Source organism: Trichechus manatus, unplaced genomic scaffold (assembly GCF_000243295.1).
Source record: "Trichechus manatus latirostris isolate Lorelei unplaced genomic scaffold, TriManLat1.0 scaffold00020, whole genome shotgun sequence".
Classification (NCBI taxonomy): Eukaryota; Metazoa; Chordata; class Mammalia; order Sirenia; family Trichechidae; genus Trichechus; species Trichechus manatus.
Window position 1 is genome coordinate 13,300,428 of NW_004443956.1, and position 25,785 is coordinate 13,326,212.

A 25,785-nucleotide genomic window follows, 5' to 3' on the forward strand; every position below is an offset into this window, starting at 1 on the left:
ATTTCTAACAGAGCTGATACTGCTGAAAACCAAACCCAGAGTCTTACTGCAAGAGTGGTTGAATTACAATATCAATTGAACTCTCAACCTCAAACGCTGTCTGAAGTTAAACTGAGGGGTGTGACTGGGAAGAAATGAGATCCTGAAACTTTGGATGGGAACATATGGGCATATAATCCGGAAGCTGGGCACACTGAGCCCCTAAATTCCGTTGAATCACTCTTGCTAACAGAACCAGCCCTCTCACTCCCATCTGAAGGCATTACTCCATCTTTGTCGGCTAAGCTACCCTTTCCAGTAAAATCATTAGCCCCTCCACCCCATCTGATGAGATTAACTCAGTTTTGTCTGAAGAGCCTTTGTTTGAGTCATCACCAGGGGTATCACCTGAGGCAGATATCTTACAGGACACTGCTGAATGTTCTCAGAACACATACCCACAATTCATTTTTGCTTCTAGACATATAACTAGACTTAAGTTCCAGTGACCCCCAAGAGGGGAAGTACAAAGTGTGACCCAAGAGGAGGTATGCTATACTCCAAAAGAACTAGACTTGCTTTTCTAATATGTACAGACAGAAACCTGGAGAATATGTGTTAGACAATAGTGCAAGGAGCACAAAGTTGGATCAGTCTGAGTTTATTGATATGGGCCTGTTAAGCACAGATTCTTCATTCAATGTTTCAGCTTGAGATTTAGGAAAGAATCTAATAGTTTATTTGGTTGGGTCACTGAAGCATGAATTCTGTGGTGGCCTACACTAAATCAAGTTGAAGTACCAGACCTCCTTTGGTATACTATAGAAGAAGGAATCCAAAGACTTAGGGAAACTGGCATGTTAGAGTGGATTTATCCGGTTAGATCCACAGACTCACATATGGAGCGCCCAGATGACACACCTTTCACTACAATGGTGAGGAACAAATTTGTGAAGGTAGCACCAGTACCCTCGAGGACTGCTGTGATTGATTTTTATGTAAGTCAGATTTGACAGTGGGAACAGCTGTAACTGAATTAAGACACGTAACTACAATGGGGCTGACTGGACCCCGTGGTGGTAGGTGTCAAGCGGTGGCGCTTAATTGACAAAGGTGGGCGTGGTTACCATAATGGACAGTGAGTCAAAGCTGCAATCCGAATAGTCTGACTCCTATGGACTTACGGCATTAGCTATTTAGTCATGGTATACCTAGGAGTGAAATAGATGGGAAATCAACTATTTACTTCATCTGTACAAGCAGAAGAATTCTAGGTCAACTGAATGGCAGTGTAATTCGAATCACCAGAATAGAGTCATGGCCCCTCAATCAATTCTCAGAGTTGAACAAGTTTACAGACCCACAACCCCTTGAATGAATGGGGAGCTGGGTCTCCTTGAAGAACCTCACTACACTGCCAAAAATGTATACTGTGAATCTTTCTCCTGGCCTTCCCTAAAGGGGTCTATGGCCTTTTATGAATTACTGCTCATTGGGGAAAAGGAAATAATTAGACTTTTCAGAGATTACTGGACACTGGTTCTGAGATGACACTAATTCCAGGAGACCCAAAACATCACTGTGGCCTACCAGTCAGAGCAGGGGCATGTGGAGGTCAGGTTATTGATGGAGTCTTAGCTCAGGTCTGTCTCACAGTGGGTCCAGTGGGTCCCCAAACCCATCCTGTAGTGATTTTCCCAGTTCCAGAATGCATAATTGGAATAGACATACTCAGCAACTGGCAGACCCCTATACTGGATCCCTGACATATGGAGTAAGGGCTAATATGACAGGAAAACCCAAGTGGAAGCTATTAGAACTGCTTCTACCTAGGAAAATAGTAAACCGAAAGCAATACTGCATTCCTCACAGGGACTGCAGAGATTACTGCCACCATCAAGGGCTTGAAGGATGCAGGATGGTGAGTCCCACCACATCCCCATTCAGCTCGCATATTTGGCCTGTGCAAAAAATACATGAATCTTGGAGAATGACAGTGGATTATGGTAAACTTACTCAGGTGGTGACTCTAATTGCAGTTGCTGTTCCAGATGTGGTTTCATTGCCTGACCAAATCAATGGATCTCCTGGTACCTAGTAAGCAACTACTCATCTGGCTAATGCCTTTTTCTTCACACTTGTGTCAAAGGGCCACCAGAAGCAGTCTGCCTTCAGCTGTCAAGGCTAGCAATACAACTTCATTGTCCTATCTCAGGTGTATATCAACTCTCCAGCCCTATGTCATAATTTAGTCCGCAGGGATTTTGATTGCCTTTCCCTTACACCAGATGTCACATTGGTCCATTACATTGATGATATTATGCTGATTGGACTTAGTAAGTAAGAAGTATCAATGACTCTAGACTTACTGGTAAGATATTTTTGTGCTACCAAAAAACCAAACCCATTATCATCAGGTCGATTCTGACTCATAGCAACCCTATAGGACAGAGTAGAACTGCCCCACAGTTTCCAAGAGCGCCTGGTGGATTCAAACTGCCGACCTTTTGGTTAGCAGCCATAGCACTTAACCACTACACCACCAGGATTTCCATTTGCGTGCTAGAGTGTAAGAAATTAATCTGACAAAAATTCAGGCACCTTCCAACTCAGTGAAATTTCTAGGGGTCATGAGGCATGGGAATGTTGAGATATTCCTTCTAAGGGGAAGGATGAGTTATTGCATCTGGCCACTTCGACAACTAAAAAGGTGGCAAAATGCCTGGTGAGCCTCTGGATTTTGGAAGCAATATAGCCCTTATTTGGGTGTGCTATTCCACCCTATTAAGCAAGTAACTTAAAAATCTGCTAGTTTGAGTAGGGCCCAGAACAAGAGAAGGCTCTACAACAGGTTCAGGCTATTGTATAAGCTGCTCTGCCACTTGGTCCATATGATCTGGCTGATTCAATGGTACCTGAAGTGGCAGTGGCAGATAAAGATGATGTCTGGAAGCTTCGACAGGCCACCACTGGTGAATAACGGCACAAGCCCTTAGTATTTTGGAACAAAACCCTGCCATCCCCTGCAGGTAAATACTCTCCTTATGAGAAGCTTTTGCCTTGTTATGGGGCCTTAGTAGAGACTGAGTGCTTAACCATAGGCCATCAAGTCACCATGTGGCCTGAGCTGCCCCTCATGAACTGGGTATTGTCTGACCCACTGAGTTATAAAGTCAGACATGCACAGCAGCATTATATCATTAAATGGAAGTGGTATATATGAGATCAGACTTGAGCAGAACCTAAAGACACAAGTAAGTTAAATGAGGAAATGGCCCAAATGTCCATGGTCTCCACTCCTGTCACATTACCTTCCCTCTCCCAGTCTGCACCTATGGCTTCACGGGAAGTTCCTTATGATCAGTTGACTGAGGAAGAGAAAACTCATGTTTGCTTTACAGATGGTTCTGCGCAAATAAAGTGTGACAATGGGCCTATGCTCACGGAATTCACTGGTCTTACCATGTTCCCTATCATTTTGAAGCAGCTGTCTTGATAGAACAATGGAATAGCCTTCTAAAGACACAATTACAGTGACAGGTAGGTGGCAATACACTGCAGGGTTGGGCAATGTTCTCTGAGAGGCTGTATAAGCTCTAAACTAGATTCCAATATATGGTGCTGTTTCTTCCACAGCCAGGATTCACAGGTCCAGGAATCAAAGGGTGGAATGGGAGTGGCACCACTCAATATTACCCCTAGTGACCTACTTGAAAATTTTTTGCTTCCTGTCTCCACGACCCTATGCTCTGGAGGTCTAGATGTCTTTTTTCCAAAGGGAGGAATTCTCCCACCTGGAGAAACAACATGGATTCCACTGACCTGGAAATTAAGAATGCCACCCGGTCACTTTGGGCTCCTCATGCCTCTCGATCAATTGGCGAAAAAGGGGGTTACTAAATTGGCTGATGTGATTGATCCTGATTACCAAGGGTAAATCAGATGATATTACATAATGGAGACAAGGAAGAGTATGTTTGGAATACAGGAGCTCTCTCAGGGTGTCTCTTAGTACGATCATGCCCTGTTATTAAAGTCAATGGACAACTACAGCAACCCAATTCCAACATGACTACTAAATCCCAAACCCTTTAGGAATGAAGGTTTTGGTCACCCCACCAGGCAAAGAACCATCAGGTGCTTGCTGAGGGTATAGGAAATACGGAATGGGTGGTGGAAGAAGGTTAATTCTAAATACCAGTTAACAACCACGTGACCAGTTGCAGAAACGCGGACTGTTATTTCTTCCTTTATTATATGTGTGTGTGTATATTTACATGTATACATACATATGTATACATAAAACAAATATTTTTGTTTTCTTCCATCCCTTATCCCATTACTTATAAAACATAAGATTTAAACGGGGTAGTGTTTTCAGCTGTACGCATGTTAGGTGTACGATGTTAGGCGCAAGTATTATAAAAGACTTTATAACTGTCTTTATTTAGGAATTATGTATGGTTTAAGGAGATGTGTACAGATGCCAAGCTGACAAACGGTGGACCGTGATGGTTAATGTCGTGTCAACTTGGTTAGCCATGAGTCTCAATATTATGTAATTATCCTCCATTTTGTGATCTGATGTAAGGGGATTTCCTTGAGGGATGTGGCCTGCATCCAATATATATGGATGTTCTGGCAGAGCTCTCCCTCTCTCGATCCTCCAGCTGACTTGTCATCATCCGACTTCCAGTTCTTGGGATGTGAGTCAGCAGCCTGCCATCTAACCTTATTTTGGGTTTGTCAGCCCCTGCAACCACGTGAATTAGGAGAAGCCTCCAGCCTGACCCACAGATTTGGGACTTGCCAGCCTCCACAACTGCGTGAGCCATTTCCTTGAAATAAATCTCTCTATATACGAAGGTAAGTCAAAAAGTACCGCTAAGAATCACAGGAACCTTTATTAAACAAAAACATCGAAATGTGAAACTACTGTTTCTCAACATATCCTCCATCTAGATCTATACACTTCTGAAGGTGGTGTTTCCATCTAACCCTTCCCCGAAGAATTCTGTGCTCTTTGACTTACACCATGTCAAAACAGCAATTTTAGCATCATTGAGGGACAGAAATTGTGTTCCTTTTAAATAGCGAATTTTGGGAACAAAAAGTCTGGAGGGGCAATATCAGGGCTGTAGGGCGGATGGGCTAAGGTTTCCCACCTTGTAGGACAGCCCTCGTTACCCTTGAAGAATGAGCAGTTGCACTGTCATGATGGAAAAAAAATTCCTGGGCACAACTTTCCTGGCCTTTTTCTCACCAATGCAACTTTCAATTTTCTTAAAACTTCTTCATAATAAACTCCTGTGCTCATCCTGTGCCCTCGAGAAACTCTACCAGGCTACCCCTATGGAATCCCAAGAAACAGTCGCCATAACCTTCTGAGTGGTCTTCCCTCTCTCGGCTCATTTTTGAGATCTTCCCAACCTTCCTTAAAACACTTGATCCGTCTAAATACTTGTTTTCTGTGGGGCAGCATTCCCATAAACTTGCTGCAAAGTTTCAATGATTTGGGAAGATCTTTACCTGAGTTTTGTTAAAAATTTATATTAGCCCTGACCTCATTTTTTTCCATGGCACAAAAAGTATCCTGTTTCTTTGGAAGGCACCCAAACGAGACTAAGACAAGTGTATTAATGAAAGAATTTGTCTACAGCCATCCACTGATCACAAAGATATGTTTAAACACATTTTGTTTGGAATAAACCTATGCATGTATGAACTGGAACTCTAGCAGCAGTATTTTTTTACTTACTCTCATATATATTTACATGTATATGCTTCACTGGTTTCGCTCCTCTAGAGAACCCAGGATAAGACACCATCCATTCATACATCATAGGTGTTCTCCCCACTAATACTGAAAATGCCAAAATAGTGAGTGAACTGGAAGACTTCAAGTTAACAGAATTTATAAAAGACAAACTAATATGCCAATCAACTACGTTTTATAAATCGATATAACTCTTCTAAACAATCTTATGAATACCTATTCAAATTAATAACCTTTTAATAACAAGGTAGGTATAATTTTCCAAAGTCTGAAGTTAACGTGATCACCCTCGGTTAGTGAGTTACAGGAGGAGTTAACTTTATGCTTTTATTTCTTCTGGTGTACTCGTGAAATCTTGTTTAGTCTAAAGGCAGAACTGTCCCATCACTCCCAGGGATGGTCAGCTCACTTTTCAGATGGGGTTGAATGCCAACTAGAAAGAGAAGTTTCTAAATGTGACAGGAAGATGACACTGATAAACTTCTAGCCCATGTGCTTAGTGACTTAATAAGTATCTTCCTGCTATCTTGCCACTCGCTCCGGACTTATTTTAGACAAATCTCTGTCATATAAGAGGTAAAATGACAAGCAGCATGAAGTCACTATATCTAGTCCTGTCAACTGCCTAGCATACCTTACCACTATCACTGTTGTTGCTGTTAGTTGCCGCCAAGTTGATTTTTGACTCACAGCGACCCGACGTAACAGAGTAGAACTGCCCCACAGGGTTTTCTAGGCTGTAATCTTTGTGGGAACAGATTGGCAGGTCTTTCTCCTTCAGAGCAGCTGGGTGGGTTCCAACTGCCAACCTTTCTGTTAGCAGCCAAGCACGTAACTATTGCGCCACTACTCAACTGTAATTTTACCTTAGCTCGGCTGCTAAACAAAAGGTCGGCAGTTCAAATCCACCAGTCGCTCCCTGGAAACCCCATGTGGCAGTTTTACTATGTCTTATAGGATCACTATGAGTAGGAATCAATTCGACTGCAGTGAGTTTGTTTTTTTCCTATACATTTAACATTTGTAGAGATTGTTGCTTACTCTCCTAATCTGTCTACAAAAATCTTAATTTGCTTAGACATTATGGATACTTTTCAATCCGCAGTTGTGGAAATGGCCACTGACAGTGTAAGATATCAACTTTGACATTCTCTACTTTTATTTTTAAGGCAAAAGAGGGCACTGAGAAGAAATGCCTGTCAGGGTGGTGACAGAGAGAACGCAGTGATCAGAGTGCCCAGTGAGGAGTCTCCCTGATCTTGAACTTATCCACCGAGAGAAGGGTGCCACCAACAACCCCTTCTGTTATCTTTTCCTCCATAGTCTATACACATAATTCAAATATTTTGTCTACAAAACAATCTTCGATTATTAAGCAATCATTGCTGCAGTTTACAAAAGTATTTAGGTAGAGGGCAGCGAGGTACTTGGGGAGGTCACCATATTCTAGCTGTAAAGTTTAAGAAAATGGATTCTGTATACTATCTGTCGCATAGGGACCTGATTGTTCAAGCCAAATAGATGAGTAACTGATGGGTAAACTAAAATATTCATTAATTTACATATAGATGAAAGCCACCCTAGAAATAGATGACTGCTTGGTAGACACAGAATCATAGAAAAGGAATGCTCTAAATGATTACTGAGGCATTAATCTGGTAGTCTCACAAATGATAAGCAAACTGAGTATTAGTAAGGGCTGATAATTTATCTTCTTTCTTAGAAAAGATGCTGCAACAGTTGCACTGGGCTCTGCAGATTTCAGAGATATATTATCTCATATTATATTAAACCAAAAAACCAAACCTGTTGCCATCAAGTCGATTCTGACTCACAGCGACTCTATAGGACAGAGTAAAACTGCCCTACAGGGTTTCCAAGGAGCAGCTGGTGGATTCAAACGCAGACCTTCTGGTTAGCAGACAAACATGTAACCACTGTGCCACCACGGCTGCCATTTTATATTCAGGTGGTTAAAAACCAGTTTCTGGGACCATCACTGTTTTACTCACTTCATAACTTTCTGGGCTCACTTTTGTTGGAGGATATTATAATCAGTATTACTAGGGGAGCTTTATTAAAAGCAGCAGTTTTAATATTGGAATTACAGGTAGTCCCTGACTTATGATGGAATTCTGTTCCAACGACTCCATCGTAAGTCACTGACATTAAGCTGAATACCTCATTTTTTAAAGTTTTCATTATTATTGCCTTTTACTGTCAGTACCTTTAAAATTTGATCTTTATTTGTCTTGGGGGTTGGAAACATTACACATAAATTTAGAGATATATTTTAATACATACATACATAAAAAATACATAAATCATAAAAATTTGAAGAAGAGCTGGATGACGTTGGCATTTTGTCAGTTGTGGTAATAAGTCTATTTGTGGAAGGTTCCAGATCATCTGGATTATCCCTGGGAATAGGGATGGCATTTCTAGTCAGAAAATTAGTGGGAGTTGTCTGTATTGTCCTTTTCTTTTTTTCTTCACATATTTTGCAGTAACATTTCGCTGCTTCCCGAATCTGCCTATTGACTTTAGCAAAGTGATTAGCATTTGAGTCCATGTTTTCAAGCAACGGAAGCCCTGATTTAGTTTAGAAAAAATTCCAGCCAATCTTTTCAACTGTAAAATTTTTTGACAACTTCTATCCTTCCTCTTCATCTTGTACTATCTCGTCCAGCTCATCCCTGAATTTTTTGGTAGTTTCAACATCAGTGCTTCCTGCTTCTCTAGTTACAGGCGCATTATATAAGCCAAATCTGCACCTGAAGTAACGAAACCAACCCTTGTTGGCATTACAGTACTCAAGATAGTCTTCACCTTGCTGTTCCTTCAGGTTTTCAAAAAGGCTGTGTGCTTTTGTTTGAGCCATCAGTAAACTCATACGAATCTTCTGGATTTGGTATTCTATCCAACTCATCATGATGTACTTTTCTAGCGACTGGTCCCTCCTGATGATGTGCCCAAAGTAAGCAAGACAAAGTCTCGTCATCCTTGCTTCTAAGCAGCATTCTGCCTGTGATTCTTCCAAAATTGATTTGTTCGTTCTTCTGGCATTCAATGTTCTTCGCCAACACCACAACTGAAATGTGTCAATATTCCTTTGATCTTCCTTTTTCATTATCCAGCTTTCACATGTATTTGAGGCAACTGAAAAGACCACGGTTTGGGTTAGGCACAACTCAGTCAAAGTGACATCTTTGCTTTTCAACACTTTACATTTTACAGCAGGTTTACCCAAAGTAATATGTCATCTGATTTGATTGCTTCTTCCATGGGCGTTGATTATTGATTCAAGTAGAATGAAACCCTTGGCAACTTCAATTTCTTCTCCATTTATAAGGAGCCAGCAGATGGGTCAGTCTGACTGAACCCCAGTGGTTGTGGGGAAGCAGTGGAGGCAGGCTAGAAGTGAGGGGGCCGTGCTGCCAGACCAAGGTGTTTGGACTTTGCTCTGAAGGTGAGGACGGGGCATTAAGGGGCTAAAGCAGGAGATGGTTGAGGCCAGAGCTGCATCTCAGGGAGCGTGCACTCTGGATAGGAAGGAGAAACAGAAGCAGAGAAATCCCACAGAGAACGCCTAAGCTTTGCTTCTTCGGCTACTGTACCCCTCTCATCTTTCTCGTTTGCTCTCCCTCCAACCCTTCCCCCTCACTGGCTGGTCTTTTCAACTTACAAACATTCGTCTTTTGGAAGAGGAGAAAAACACATTTCCACTTGACCTTGTCGACATTTTCCTTCAAAAGCAAACGTCTGAAAGCAATGGTCTATGACCTTGAAGCCCATTTCACCGGCACCCCTTTTATTTAGCATTGTGAAATGCGACTTGCTCTCCATCGCTTCTCCCCTCTCTGCACATGGCCAGCCTGTGAACACAAATCCTAATGCCTTTCCTCAGACCTCACTACATCCATGAACCACTTGACACTGGTCCTTCAACCTTAGTTTCCTCATCTTTAAACCAGAATAACAGCGGATACCTGAGATGGTAGCTCTGCAGATGAAGAGAGAACATTTGGAGAAAGTTCACAGCACCCAGGAATTCCACAAATCTTCCTCCATACCAATGGTTCTCAACCAGGGATGATTTTGCCCCAAGAGGACATTTGGTAACCTCTGGAGACATTTTGATTGTCACGATTTGGGGTGGGTGGGGGGGGTTCTACCAGCATCTAGTGGGGGCTGATAAACATCCTACAACGCACAGGGCAGCACCCACAACAGGGAATAATCCGGTTGGTCCTAAGTGCAAAGGTTAGGAAACCTTGCTCTATACCATCCCTGGCTTCTACAATGATTTTAATGTTGCTACTCCGCCTCTCTGACCACTCATTCTGTTTATTTCCCTGAGTGTTCTTCCTTCTAATTCATAAATGTGTCTACTCTCCAAGATTCTATTCTTAGTCTTCAGTCTTTTTCCCTCTCCAAAAGCTCCCTCTCCGAGGTGTCAATTTAAGCAAGGGTATAAGATGTGCAAAGGCAAACGGGTGAGAAAGTGCCTGGTTAGTGAAAACAGAAGCACTTAAGGTACTGTCAAATCTTAGTGTACCAGGTAAGGAGCTGTAAAAATGGCATGGGGGCAGTGTCTGACCTCCTCTAACTTCACAAGGAGGAAGGAGAATCAAGATCAACAGCCCAAGGCTGATTCCTGTGAGCTGGAGGTCGCCCCTCCCATGGCACTCTCTGCTTCTTTGCTGGGTTCAAGAACTCACTGCAATGGCCACACAGAACTCACAGACCGTAGTCACAATTACAGGATTTATTAAGGAAGTAACAAGTTACAGTTCAGGCTCAGGAACACTCAAGGATACAGTTCTTCCATCAGGACAGCCTCTTCCTAGCCGTGCTCGCAAGCATGCCTCTCCCTGGCCCCTGGCTTTTGCCCAAAGGCACTCAACCTTCTTGTTCCATGGGCTGGGAAGCACACCACACCATCTCCTGCCACTTCTCTGCCACTGCTTCTCATCATCCCCAGGGTTACAGCTTGCACTCTGTTTCCTGGGTCCAGGAGCTTCACAGTGCAGGGATTCTGAGTCCAAAAGACGTGCTGGCTCCTGGCTGTTCTTTCTTGGTGGTGGCGTATCTTCTCTTTCCCGTCTCTGGGGTGGCTTGTTTCAAGGCTAGCAGGATAGCAAAACTGACCAATTTCTTTGGTGAGCCACAATTACCTTATTACACAGGCCCACCCAATCACTTGGGTGGGAGTTACAAGACCATGGCTGGAAAGGCCACACAAAAGCGATCCATGACGCCGCTGGAGTGGTAAGAAATAAGACAGGGCACAGAATGTTAATGACTGAGGGCTGCCACTTTTTTGATGGAGAACTTCTGGAAAGGGAAAAAGGGGTAACAGTACTTTGATCGTGTCCTTGGGTGAATGTCCCAGTGTACTGGATCTTGGAGGTAACAGGAAATCATCAAGGAAGTGATAAGGCCAGATTTGTGCCTTGGCAGTCATATTTAGTATGGACTGAAGAAAGACGAGACTAAAGAAGGGAGATAAACATAAAACATGGGGAAAGATGGAGAAGCAATGTAAATGATCCTAGGAATACTTGCTGCTAATGTTTCACAGAACTTCAGAGGTACACAATTCATTAATGGGAAATGAAAGGAAAAAAGATGGAGGCTAGTTTCAATTGATTTCCCTTGATTCCCTGATGGTGTTGCTACAATTTCAACATCACACAGGATTCTGTTTGCTCCCGGGTCAAATGCTCCAACAGTTTAAAGACAAAGAACATAATTAAGGTCTCTGTGAGACTAACTGCTCACTTTGATCAGTTCCCATTAATGTGCTATCATAACTAAATCAACTACTGATGTTCGTACACCATGACAAACGAAACATGCTAGCTAGTTATACAGTTCAACTGAATAGAGCCGTGGGGGCAGAGAGGTGTCATAGGCTGACGATGGGTACAAGCTTCAAAAGAAGCAGTGGCTTCTCTGCAGGGACTGGCTTCTTACGCTCCTGTCCAGCCTCTACCTGACAGAGGCTATGCTGGGCCAACTCAGACGATGGAAGGGAGGACGCACACACACGCACACACGCACGCACGCACGCACGCACGCACGCACGCACACCTATATTAGCTACCAAGCCAAATTCCCATCTCTTTTATTTATGATGATTAAATATATTTTAGGTCATATATTCATTCATTCATCACAGGTCACAGTAAAATTCAAATCATATTTTGAAGAGGTCAGAGTATAAGGATGAAAAGTCATTTAAAAAGAAAATTTACATACTGCCCTAAACGTCATTAAAATAAAAAAAAAAAAACTGGCTCCTCATTCCCAGTCCGCCCAATTTTAACTGAGTATACTGAAATTTCATTGTAATTCCACAAAGAAAAATATCAATTTGTTAGTTAGAAGTTTATTTTTAATACATACTTTATTCTATATTACTTAACACAGGTTTACTATATTCATATAGTTGTTTTCTTTTAGAAAATCTTTTAAAGACTTGCAAAAGAAAAAAGTCAAAACAAACTTGAGGGGCACAGAAGTTAAAAGTATATGGAAAAGATTAAACTTACATAGGTTTCTCTGAAGGGCTTAGCAACGTGACTATTAACAAAGTCAAAGCTTAAATATTTTACATTTATGTAAATGATTATTGACTATAAGGTAGCAGAATAAAGGTTTTCTAAATTTCTTTCCGCATCTTTTGCATTTGGTTTCACATGTGGGAGGATAAATGTGTATACTGCAGAGAAAACGTACATACTCGTCTAAACAGGGAACAGTAAAAGAATTATCAGAAAAGAACAAAAATTATAGGCAAGATTAAACCAAACATTAAAAGGATGAAAGACAAGCCACAGATAGAGAAAACATCTGTAAAACACACATTCTCAGATAAAGGACTTGATATCCAAAATATACAAAGTATTTCTAAAACTCAACAATTAAAAAATCCAATTTAAAAAATGAGCAAAAGATCTGAACAGACATCTCACCAAAGATACACAGATGGTAAATAAGCATATGGAAAGATGCTTAGCATCATATGTCATTAGGGAATTGTAAATTAAAACAACAATGAGATTTACACTTATTAGAATGGCTAATATCTAAAACTCTGACATCAAATGCTGACAAGGATAGATATGGAGCAACAGGAACTCTCTTATCAAATTCATTGTTCGTGGGAATGTAAAATGGTACAGCCACTCTGGAAACAGTCTGGCAGTTTCTTACAAAGCTAAACATATGCTTACCATACAATCCAGGAATTGTGCTCCTAGGTATTTACTCAAATGAATTGAAAACTGATTATCTACACAAAAATCTGCCTACGAGTGTTTATAGCAGCTTTAGTCATAATTGCCAAAAATTGGAAGCAACCAAGATGTCCTTCAATAAGTGAATGAACAAACGCTGGTACATCCACACAATGGGTTATTATTCAGCATTAAAAAAAAACAGAGCTATCAAGCCATGAAAAGACATGGAGGAAACTTACCTTCATATTGCTAAGTGAAAGAAGCCAGTGTGAAAAGGCTACATGCTGTAGGATTCTAACTATATGGCATTCTGGAAAAGGCAAAACTATAGACAGCAAAAAGATCAGTGGCTGCCATGGTCTCAAGGGGAGGGAGGAATGAATTGGTAGAACACAAGGGTTTTTAGGGCAGTGAAACTATTCTGCATGATACTGTAATGGTGGATACAGGACATTATGCATTTGTCAAAACCTACAGAACTGTACAACACAAAGAGTGAACTCTAATGTAAACTATGGATTTTAGTTAACAGTATTAGTTCATCAGTTGTAACAAATATACCACACCATTGCAAAATGTTAACAGTTGGTGGGGGGGATGGGGGAGGAAGGATGGGAGCATCTGGGAAGTCTCTACTTTGTGCTCAATTTTTCGCTAAACCTAAAATGGTTCTAAAAAAATAAAGCCTATTAATTAAAAAAAAGAAATTAAGGCAGTTTCCCCAACTATCTATTTGAAAACAAGTTGCAATAAATGCCTAAGGAATATCACAAACAAGGCAAAGCAGTGGCCTTGAAATCATATGTAGCTCCTATCAGTTTTAAAGTGGCCTCATGTTTACTCTAGGAACTACATAACTAAAGCAACTACAGTCAATGTTTCCCCTTTCAGGAAACAGAACCGAATTACTAAGCTGAAACAACACTGACAATCAAGGTCAGCTCACAGGGTTAAAGCAACACCCTGGTTATTATAATACCAGGAAATGAGTAACAGTGGCCATAGCTAGCTAGTATCAAAGCATTTTCAAAAGTTAGACAAGTTTACTCCCGTTGTTGTTGTTGTTGGGTGCTGCTGATTCCGACTCAGAGTGACCCCATGTGGCAGAGCAGAACTGCCCCATTGGGTTTTCTAGGCTGTAATCTTTATGCGAGCAGATCATCAGCCTGCCCTGTGACTGGTATGCACCTTGCAGGGACTGGTCAATTGTTGCTGTTGCTGTGAGGTGCCATCGAGTAGGTTCTGACTCATAGCGACCCTATAGGACAGAGCAGAACTGCCCCAGAGAGTTTCCAAGGAGCAGCTGGTGGATTTAAACTGCTGACCTTTTAGTCAGCAGCTGACCTCTTAACCACTACGCCATCAGGGATTGGTCAATAGACTGCAAATGAGGTGAATTATAGTCTATTATCCAAATGAAGTGTCCATGGCCTCCTGAGAGGGGATTGGTCAGTTTGTGGCCCTTGTGGGAGTGTCACGCCTTGAAATTGACAAGGAGTTTGTGTATTTAAGCAGCCAGCCCCACAGATGTTTTTCGACAGGACAGAAAGAAGCAGGAAGAAAAGAAGCAGAAGAAAGAGAGAGGAAGCAAGGAATTGCCTAAAAGAGCTGTAACGTGGGTCAAGGGCTATTAACACTGAAGATGGCAAGAAAAGGGGCCCAGTGGCAGAGCCGGTGGCAACAGGCCTGGAAGGGGCCCTGTGGCAGAGTCAGTGGTGACAGCTGGCAGGGCCAAGAGGAGCTGAGAGAGCTGTCCTGCCCTGAAGAATGGAGACTTTGCCTACAAGCTTCCTGATCCTGAGTTGCAGCCTGATCCCAAGTTGTACCCTGTTGCTTCCTTAATAAACCACTTAACTCTAAGTATGGTCTGCGAGTTGTGTGTGGCCATTGCAATAGATTATCGAACCCAGCAGCAAAGTAGAGAGTGCCGTGGGAGGGATGTCTGGTGTCAGAATTGGTAAAAAGATTGGAGGGCGGAGGCATGTCTGATCTCCATCTCATAGGAATCAGCCTTGTCCTGATCTTGATTCGCATTATTCCCCCTGAAGTCAGACAGGTTCTGCCAACACTGATGCTACTACTCCCGCCATCTCACAGGATGACTCAAAGTATTCTACAAGCATCCTTCAAAGTTCAAACGGGAGACCACCCAAAACCAAACCCACTGCCGTCAAGTCGATTCTGACTCACAGCGACCCCATAGGGTTTCTGAGGCTGTAAATCTCTACAGAAGTAGACTGCCACATCTTTCTCCTGCATAGCTGCTAGTGGTTTCGAATCACCAACCTTTCTGTTAGCAGTCAATTACTTTAACCACTGCACCACCAGGGCTCCTTAGATCAGAACTGCCATTACCTTCTAAGTGATCTTGAGTCTGAATTTCTTCATTTGTTAAATGGGATAACATCATCTCTCCTGCAAGGCAGTTATGATGTTGGAGATAAAGAAACTCAGATATCCAATCACAAATACTGCCAAATGGATAGTAAATACATATATTCACACAGGGAAAAGTCTGAGAGTATAGATACTAAAGCTATCGCTGGATAAATAGCCATCTCTGAATAATGCACTAATAGTGACTTCAATATTTAAATGTTTGCACAGCTGACTTTTCTATCCTTTCTAGGATCATCATCATAGTTATTATTTAAGAAGACTACATTATGTTCCAGGCATTGTAGTCAATGCTGTGCTCATTGTTATATCATCTACATATGATCCTATCAGCTAGGTATTTTATTATTTCCAGTTACACATGATGAAACTGAAGGTTAGGAAATAATTTGCCCAAGGTCTCACGGCTATTAAATAGAAGAAATGGGACTCCAATCTGGGTCTGACTCATGCTCTTAATTACTATGACACTAATTACATATGCAATTAAAAAAAAAGGAGGGATCTCTTGTATAAGCTTCAAAGGTAAAGAAGCCAATGTGAAAAATGAGAGCCAAGAAAAGAATATAAATAAATCTATCAGAATGTGTATAAATCTATCAGAATGTGTATTCTTGAGGAGGTCTTAATGGAACCATCACATATTCCATTTCAAAGAAAACACAGTACATGATCTATAAAATAACAATTTATTGTTAGTAATTTACTGCCAGTTACAAATGACCAAAATACAAACTAAAATAAAAAGAATCAGGTAGCACAACATTCAGAAACTTCCATGATGTTAAATTCAGATGCTATAATATAAGCACATGCGAAATACCTCAAAGTAGGACAGAAGAAAGCAGCAAATGAAGCCAACGAAAAAGTTATAAAAATTTAACCAAAAGGTTTCCAAATTTGTTCCCTCCCCCCAAAAAGACTCTTCCCTCTTCTTATTAAGAGTTAAGGTGGTCTTCTTCTGTCTTACTTAGCATTGCCACAAGTGGAATCACAGGCACGAAAGATCTAAAAGACTCTCCTCAGACAACACCTTATCTAAGCCATCTATCACATTTCTATCCACGTGTTATCGCCTTTGAGTTGTTCAATTACCGGATGTAATATATTCTGACTTCATATTTATCTGGAGAAGCCTTTTATGCCTCTGGGAGACATACCTGAGTCATCTTCATTTCCTCAATTTCTTTACCTTATCATTGCTCTTTGATCAGTACAACATTAATTTAGCAAATGGATTTCCTCTTATTTCTATGCCTTAAACATAAATGCCATATTTCTTTATAAAAAGTAGCATTAACCACCTAAATTACAGCAACCCTCATGTGCCAGAGTAAAAGCTACAGAGCTCCAAAATATGTCCATTTGTGTAACAAATATTTACTGAAAACTTAATAAATATGTGCCAGGTCTCAAGGATACTATGATGAATAAGATTTAAGTCTCTATCCTCACAGAGCTTACAATTTATTGGCAAAGAAATACAAGTAAATGCATTTCTCCTGACAGCACCCATCAAATGTGAGAGATAAGATAATATGTGAAGTCCTACCCTGGGGCTTCTGAAAGGTTTCCCTGAGAAGTGGCATTTAAGCTGAGGCCTGAAGGAAAACCCGCAAGGGGCCAAGAGGAGAGGGAAGAATAATCCAGGGCAAGGGAGCAACATGCGTGAAGGCATGGAGGAGCAACATGTGTGAAAGCATGGAGGAGCAAGGAAGTCTGAGGAACTTAAAGAAGGCAGGGATAGCTTGAGGGAAAATGCAAGGAGGTAAGAAATACAAGGTAAGGCTGGAGAGGTAAGAAAAAGCAGGGCCCATTAAAGAATGTGTTAAGAAATTTAGACTCCAACTTAAAGGCCAAGGAAAATCATACAAAGCTTTTAAGCACGGAAGTGACATGATTAGATACACATTTTTGGAAAATATCTCTAATTGCAGCATAGAAAATTGACTGGAGGGGAGCAGAGTAGATGCTGGGAGAGTAGACTACTCGAATGGTTCAGTAGAAAGATGATGGTGGCTTGGCCTAGAGTGACAGCAGAAGTGACAGAGAGGTATATTCAGAAAGTAAAACTGAGAGGATTGATTATTTGATGTCATGGTCATGGGTGACCCCCAAGCATCTTGTTGAAACAACTATGTGGATGTGGTACAGAATCAGGCTGGTAAAGGGAAAAAGAAAAAAAAAAGGAGGAAGAGAAGAAGAGAGGGAGGAGAAGAAGAGGAATGGAAGTGAGACTTTTGAAATGAATCAGGTGGAGAGAGATGTAGAATAGGTAACTGAATACTCAAAAGAGATACGGCTAGAGATACAGTTGGGTATCATCAGTTATTAAAGCATCAGGGTAATTAAACCCACAGAATTAAAACACTGGGAATTATGGATCATGATTAAAGCCATGGAAGTCAACAAGATTGTCTAGGGTGAGTACACAGGAAGAAGAAAAGTGGGCCTAGGAGAGAGCCACGAGGAAGTCCAATAGCTAAGGCACTAGAAAGCAAAATATATGGCATGTGAATTATAGTGCACTAAAATTGTTATTTATAAAGAAAGAGAGAAGAGTAGACACCAGCAAGCAGATAAAACCAACAGCCAGAGAGGGATGAAGAGAATGCCAGGGGAATGTTGTGTCACAGAAATTAAGGAAGTGCATCAAGAAGGGCGCAAGCAGTGGCCATCTCTGATGAATATTACTAACAGTTCAAAGTAAGATGAAGGTGGATAAATGTCCACTGAGTTTTGCAAAATGGTGAGCTTGAGTATAGTGGTAGAAATGGAATCTTGATAAGAGTAGGGTGAAGACTGGATAAAAAACAAAACCAAACCCACTGCTGTTGAGTCAATTCTGACTCATGGTGACCTCATGTGCTACAGAGTAGAACTGAACTCCATAGGGTTTTCTAGGTTGTAATCTTTACAGAAACAGATTTCTTCCGTTGAACCGCTGGGCGGCTTCGAACTGCCAAGTTCGCCACCAGAAACCCGAACACCGGATAGGAGGTGAGAAAACAGAAAGGGGGCTTTCCAAGCGAAGAATGCAAGTTCACACTGGTTGTGCACATTTGCTTAGAACATGGCTCTGAAAGTTTAACTACTGGGCTTATAACCTGGCTCCACCACCTTCTTGGACATGCCACCTTAAAAAAAAAAAAAGAAAAGAAAACAAACCCATTGCCGAAGAGCGAAGAGTCGATTCTGACTCATAGCAACCCTACAGGACAGAGCAGAACCGCCCCCATAGGGTTTCCAAGGAGCGGCTGGTGTATTTGAACTGCTGACCTTTTGGTTAGCAGCCGAGTTTTTGACCCGTGTGCCACTAGGTAATGTATATAACCTCTTACTTTCTAAATTTCCTCATCTATAAAATAGGGATGATAAAAATATTTACCTCTTAGAGTTGTTTTGAGGATTGCATGAGATAAATGTAGAGGACTTAGAAAAGTGCCTCAATATACTCAATATATGCCAACTATTATTATAATCTTAGAAAAAGGATATAAAAATTCTCTCATTTTTTCACGTGAACTCCAAAGACTTTGTAGAATCAGCAGTTTTCCCACTTTAAAATTCAGTTAAAATTTCAAGTCACAAGGACACTAACAGCAGATAACTTTGCAGGGTTTCACCCAGCCCATGCCTCCCCTCCTCTGTGCTCTGCTCCACCTCACACACAGTAGTGGCCACTTTCCCAGGCTGGACTCAGAATCATCAATCTAGTCAGTTGGCTGGTGGGGTTGGAGCTGGGTGGTAAAAGGGGCTAAGGGGCCATTTTCTGACACATAAACCAAGAAGCAGGGAAAGTCGCTTTTGAGAAGGCAGGTCACATGGCCTCAGAGAGAAGACCACAGGTGCTGCCTCCATCCTAACAACTTTCTAGGTGGCTCCAGTTACTCATGAAGCCTGGTGACAAGTCCCACTTTCGGATACTCCCAGATGTTCCTATCCACTCTCTTCTTTGTTTAAACTAGTCAGAAATCTTTCCGTTTTAGGTAACAAAACCTTAGTCTAAGACACTACTGTATCTCCTCAAATCTAAGATGCCATCAATGTTAAGTTGCATCCTGACTTCAGAAATATTCAAATGTGTACCTAATAGCTATTAAATATGACAATTTTTAAAATATGGGGCCAGTTAGAGAAGAAAACTTTTAATTGTAAATATTTCATAAAAGTGTAAATATTTCTTATAATCCAGAAACAAAGTTCTTATCTAAGACGAGCATGCTGACTCAGAGGGAAGGCAGAGTTGGGCTAATGGATTGTTATGGGAGCCTTCTAATTCTGTAAAAGATGGTCAGCAAGCGATACACTGCACAATCACAAGCCTGCCACTTTAGCCTCCACCACCTGTAGTCAGTACCTTTCGCACTAGACCCCGTGAACGTACAAGGTGACTCTGTGGAGCTTCACTGGGAAGATGCTCTAAAAGCTAAGTGATAAGGAAATAATCTAATAGCTTACAACACACACATAGCAAGACAATCGTCCCTTAAGCAAGTTAAGGCAGTATTTCTCAACCTGCTTATCATTATCACCCACCGCCCCACCAAAGTAGCAATAAAAACTTTTTCCCTAATCGTCCTCCTCCGCCCCCTGAAATTCTAATACCACAGATACAGCACATACCTGTTTATGTACCGTGGTCCTTTGGAAGGCCACAAACCATTATGAGCTCTAAGATTTTTTGTCTCTACTTCCGCAAGAACAGATTTTCACTCCTTCGGGGGAAATATCACTCTTGTTGAGAATGCATGCGTTAAACTGAACGCAAAATTTTGTTTTGGTGTCTTAGTTATAAAGAGTAGCTGCTGACTGCGTTTACTATTTTCAAGCTAGAAGGACAACTGAAAGACCACCAGTGCCAGCCCCTTGTTGTAGAGTAAAAAACAGCCAATGACAACATCAAAAACAAATAAAAAACGGCCCCAAGAGACTTTATGAATTATCCAAAGGAATATAATTAGTTCATTACACAACTAGGTCTAAAATGTGAGATTCTGGATGGAAAATCTAATGCTTTCCCTCATACAAAAACATCTATCCTACAACCTGTGGAGAATAGGTTGACCAGTCTTGCTAAAACAAATAAGTTTAGAGGTAACCTGTGAACAGAAAAGTCTCCTTAGGAAAGGAACAGCTAGGACAGGAAGGATTACCCAGCTGGGATAAAGTAAGCAGGCAGAGGAAGAGAGAAGGAAGGAAGAAAGCAGATTGGCAAGAAATCTTGCAGCTTGAACAAAACAAAACAAAAACCTAACTCATTGCCGTCAAGTCAATTCCGACTCATAGGGATCCTGTAGGGCAGAGGAGAACTGCCCCATACTGTTTCTAAGACTGTAAATATTTATGGAAGCAGACTGCCACATCTTTCTCCCACAGAGCAGCTGCGAGGTTCAAACTGCCAACCTTTCTGTTAGCAGCCAAGCACTTAATCACTTTGCCACCAAGGCTCCAGAAGTAGGATAAAACAACCACAGGAAGTTATTAAAAACTTGAAATAACTGAAGATTCCAGGATAGCTGAAATGACAAGAGGGAATCTAGGTGACAACACAGATAGTTCTTGAAGTAATGCCAGAATTAAAGATTTTATTAATCATGAATAAAATTGCTAAATAATTATCTACTTCAAAACGCATTCATGAGTTTTGTTTGGGTGCTTATGTAGTAACTCCATGCTTGGTCCTGGCCATAAAATAAGTTTAAGAAGTTAATTATTATTAAAAATAAACATACACAGATGTGACTGATATAATAATAAAAACTAAAACACAAACACATAAAGTGAGTGCTATGCGCTAGGAACTGTTCTAATCACTTTTCATATATTGAATCATTTAATCCTTCCAACACCCCCATAATGTACATACTACTAACATCTCCATTTTCCAGATGAGGAAAAAAAAAAGGCAGAGAGGTTAAATAACTTGCCCAAACTCACACAGTTACTATGTGACAGAGATAACATTTGAATTCAGGCGGCATGGATCTACAGTCTGTGTTATTTAACCACTTCGTTATACACAGTTAATAAAAGAAAAATATTAAGTCAATTAATGATAATTATTTGTAAGTGTGCCTTATTAACATTAAATTGTTATATAGTTTAAACAGATTTTTCATTTGGGAAGCAAAAATATATAAAGAAAGCCTACAGCTGAGGGGGAAATCAACTTGGCATTCTCTCTTCCAAACTGGAAATATTTATGCTCGACGCGGAGCCCTGGTGGTTCAGCAGTTCAAACCCACCAGCATGCTCTCCACAGGGGAAAGATGTGGCAGCTTCTGTAAAAATTACAGCCTTGGAAACCCCACGGGGCAGTTCTACTCTGTCCTATAGGGTCGCTATGGCGTTTTTTAAAAATTTTATTTTATAAATGCTCCCATACTTCTAGAAGAATGTTCAGAAAAAGTTTGAACAAATTCAATTAAACAAACAGCACAATCATGAGTTAACTATAAATATTCAATGTAATCACTGACACACTGTAACAATGCTGAACACCTACTGCTTGCCAGCCGTAACATAAGGCATTGGGGAAAAAAGGATGAATTCTGAAGAAGGACTCACAGAGACGGAATTTGGGTTGAGCCTTGAAGTCTTATTAAGGTAGCCAGGGTAGAGAAAGGAATAGAAGATCTTTCAGTCATAGAACGTAATAGTAAATAATAAATACCTCAAGGCAGACAGTGAAGAGACATAACAAGCAGGTGTCAGGCAAACTATCCCTGCAGACCAAATCAGGCCTGCTTTAATAAATAAAGTTTTATTGAAACACAGCCCTGTCCATTCAATTGTGTGCAGTCTTTGGCTGCTTTCTGCTTTCGTGCTACAAGGGCAGAGTTCAACAGTTGCGACAGAGACTGAGATCATCTGGTCCTCAAAGCCTAAAATATTTACTGTCTGGCCCAGTATTGACAAAGTTAATCAACTCTTGTTCTAGAGCCTTGTTATTCAGAATGGTAGGTGAACCAGCAGCATCAGCATCAGAAATACAGAATCTCAGGTCCCAAAAAAGACTGGCAGACTCAGAATCTGCATTTTAAAAAGATTTCTGGTTCTTATGCGCATAAAGCTGTAGGAGTTGGTGTGTGTGGCCAAGAAGGGGGTGTTCAGGCTGCAGAGGAAGAGAAGTTCGCTCTACCACTACATGTAAGAAACCAAAAACCAAACCCATTGCCGCTGAGTGGATTCCGACTCACAGCAGCCCTATATGACAGAATAGAACTGCCCCATAGGGTTTCCGAGACTGTAATTAAACAGGTTTCCAAGGCTGTAATCTTTACAGAAGCAGACCGCCACATCTTTCTCCCATGGAACAGCTAGTGGGTTTGAACTGCCGACCTTTAGGCTGGTAGCAGAGCGCTTAACCAAAGTGCCACCAGGGCTCCTTACCCTATATATAGACAGCTGAAAGTGGTAAGGATTCTCCTTAAAGGAGTGATGTGGGCACTCCGTCAGTGATGTGATAAGGCAAGAGCTGACAGCAGAGAGAGGGAGGCAGCTCCTGTCATAATTCAGGCAAAAAAGGACCCCAACTATGCATGCCAGATCACCACACAGCTCTTCTTTCTACCCAGAAGCCAAGGAAATTCCAATAGATTATGTCAACTTCACTAAACAAAGCAAACAAAACTCGTAGCCAAACCCACAGCCGTCCTGTGGATTCCAGTTCATAGCGACCCTATAGGACAGAGCAGAACTGCCCCATAGGGTTTCCAAGGAGTGGCTGGTGGATTCCAACTGCCAGCCTTTTGGTTAGTAGCCCATCACTTAACCACTGTGCCACCAGGGCTCCCCAACTTCACTAGTGCCTCCAAATTGTTTCTAACAAATATAGTATCGATTATAATTTATTAGGAAACAGAAAAATACTACATAACAAAAGTATTAGTAATCGTGTGTCTCGTGGCTATGAAACGTATCTGGATCTAAACAATGCCTCCAGACATGAATGCACACAGTAAGACGTTAACAGATAGGAAGGAAGGTTAAAGGTTAAATGAGGATCTGCTGAACAGCAATCTACTATGTAGGCTGCCAACTCATCAGTTCACAGGATATTTAAAGGTGTAATTTACTGTTATGACCTTTTTTTTCCCCTAAACAAATGTAAAATTCTGCTTGATATTCAGTTTCTCTGTATTTCAAATGAATAAGCAATTTAAAGTTCAAAAGAAACAAAGCAGCATTTTTAGACTATTCCTTTTCCAGCTAGGCTAACAGCTTCCAAGTAATTGTTTATCATTTTTCTTCCTTAAAAATCTAGAAAAGTTTGACAGGGTTATTTGTGGGATTTGGTACGTTTTAAAGTAATGACAGCAATCTAGATAAAAATAGCTGGTGAAAATGGGAAATTCCCTTTCTTAGATGTTTAGGTTTAATAAAACCCGAATCAAACCCTTTGCCGGCAAGTCGTTTCAACTCGTATGGGTATACGTTAGGTTTCATACTTAACATTAATTCCAGTGGCAAAGGTAATGCACAAGAAAAAAATTTTAAAAAGCTTGTATATCTATATTGAGAAATGCAACATAATTAATGAAACTTAAAAAAAAAAAAGGCACTGAACCTGTGTTGAGAAGAATCTCTATTTTAAGATCCAAAGCCTTAAAAAAATCTATGAATTCAGGACAACGGTAAACAGCATTTAAACAATAATAACTAACATTTATAGAATGTTTACTATGGGTTTGGAAACCCTGGTGGTGTAGTGGTTAAGAGTTCGGCTGCTAACCAAAAGGTCAGCAGTTCGAATCCACCAGATGCTCCTTAGAAACCCTATGGGGCAGTTCTACTCTGTCCTATAGGGTCGCTATGAGGCGGAATCAACTCGATGGCAATGAGTTTGGTTTTTCTGGTTTACAGTGTACTAAATATAAACAGCATTACATAGGTTACTGCACTTCATTCTCACAACATCCTGATATTAACTCCATATTATAAATGAGAAAACCAAGGCACAGAAAGGTTAAGTAATTTGTCCAAGGTCATACAACTAACAAGATGTGGGGCTGAGATTTGAACGTAGGCCATTAGCCATTAGCAGAGGCCCACAAATGCGTTACCTCTGTAATAAAGAATCTGCTCTCCAGTCTCCTCTCGCCCCCACGTTAACACGTAAAGAATTTAAATACAATGGACTATCACTGTTACTAACATAAGGGACAAAGAAAATCTCTGTGACTTACACATTCAAAGACTTAATGAAAAGCGCACACCAAATCATTTGTTGCGTAATGGTCAAAATATGACCTGCAATAGTAAAATCGAGGAATAGTGTGGTGTATTCAAATTAAGACACCAAATTATATTTCAGTAGGATAAAACGCAAATTAAGTTCCAGTAACATTCTGAAATGTATCATTCAACTGCTTGTTGATAATATGGAAGCAGACTTTTTACGATAAAATCCAAAACCAAACTCACTGCCGTCCAGTCAATTCCAACTCATGATGACTCTATAGGACAGAGTAGAACTGCTCCACAGGGTTTCCAAGGAGCGGCTAGTGGATTCGAACTGCCGAACTTTATGGTTAGCAGCTGTAGCTCTTAAACACTGCCACCATTACTATGAATGCATTATCTTCTAGCTAACATATTTGTGAAACGCTGCACTGAATGTAAAATATAAAACAAACACAGAAACCTGCCTAATATTACCTGGTTAACACTCATATTTGTTATGCATGATATATTTAAATAATTGCTGACTGTAAATGAACAGAAGTATTAAAGTTGGCACAGGGACAACATTCACACGGCACACTCTTTGTTTCGTGAGCTTTTTTCTATCAATATTCTTGCATAAAAGAGAAGTCATTTAATAAATAACGGAAGGACACACGATCAGGTAAAAGCCTTTTAAACTGCTGAAATTGTCAAGCATTTTATATAAAGTTCTTTTTAACTTTGAGCTCATCAGATTCCATCTTAAATATTAATTCTACCAAACAAGCTTATCCCTTCAAATTTTAACAGCTTCAATATAAGATCCAGGTAAATAATTAATAAGAAATAGGACATGAAAAAGAAAAAACGAATGGGACAAGAAGCAGCAACAGAAATGATGGCGTGAGAGTGTCAACTTAAAACCAATTCAATAAGCCACTTCAGGTTTTCCTATCTAACTTTCCCTTAAAAAAAGAAGACACACCCTACTGGTGGTATTTGCACAAATACACATAAGGGAACCAGTTTGTATTATTTAAAGGTATGTACTATAAACATAATTTTGGGGTTACCTTTAAAGTTATGATGACTAAGAATTATTACTGCATGACACCTTGCTATAATTCGAGTACAGCTGGTAAGGACAAAAGGACCAACCATCTGTGCTGACGGCTCGGTTGCCGGGCTCCCCAGTTGAAACCCAGCTAGTATTTC

General features: G+C 40.8%; 1 protein-coding gene across 3 annotated transcripts in view; it reads right to left on the minus strand.

The window, feature by feature from the left end:
• The window catches only part of PRKAG2 (protein kinase AMP-activated non-catalytic subunit gamma 2), a 405,892-nt gene that overhangs the window by 62,674 nt on the left and 317,433 nt on the right, over positions 1-25,785 (minus strand). The gene's annotated exons all lie outside the window — the stretch shown is intronic.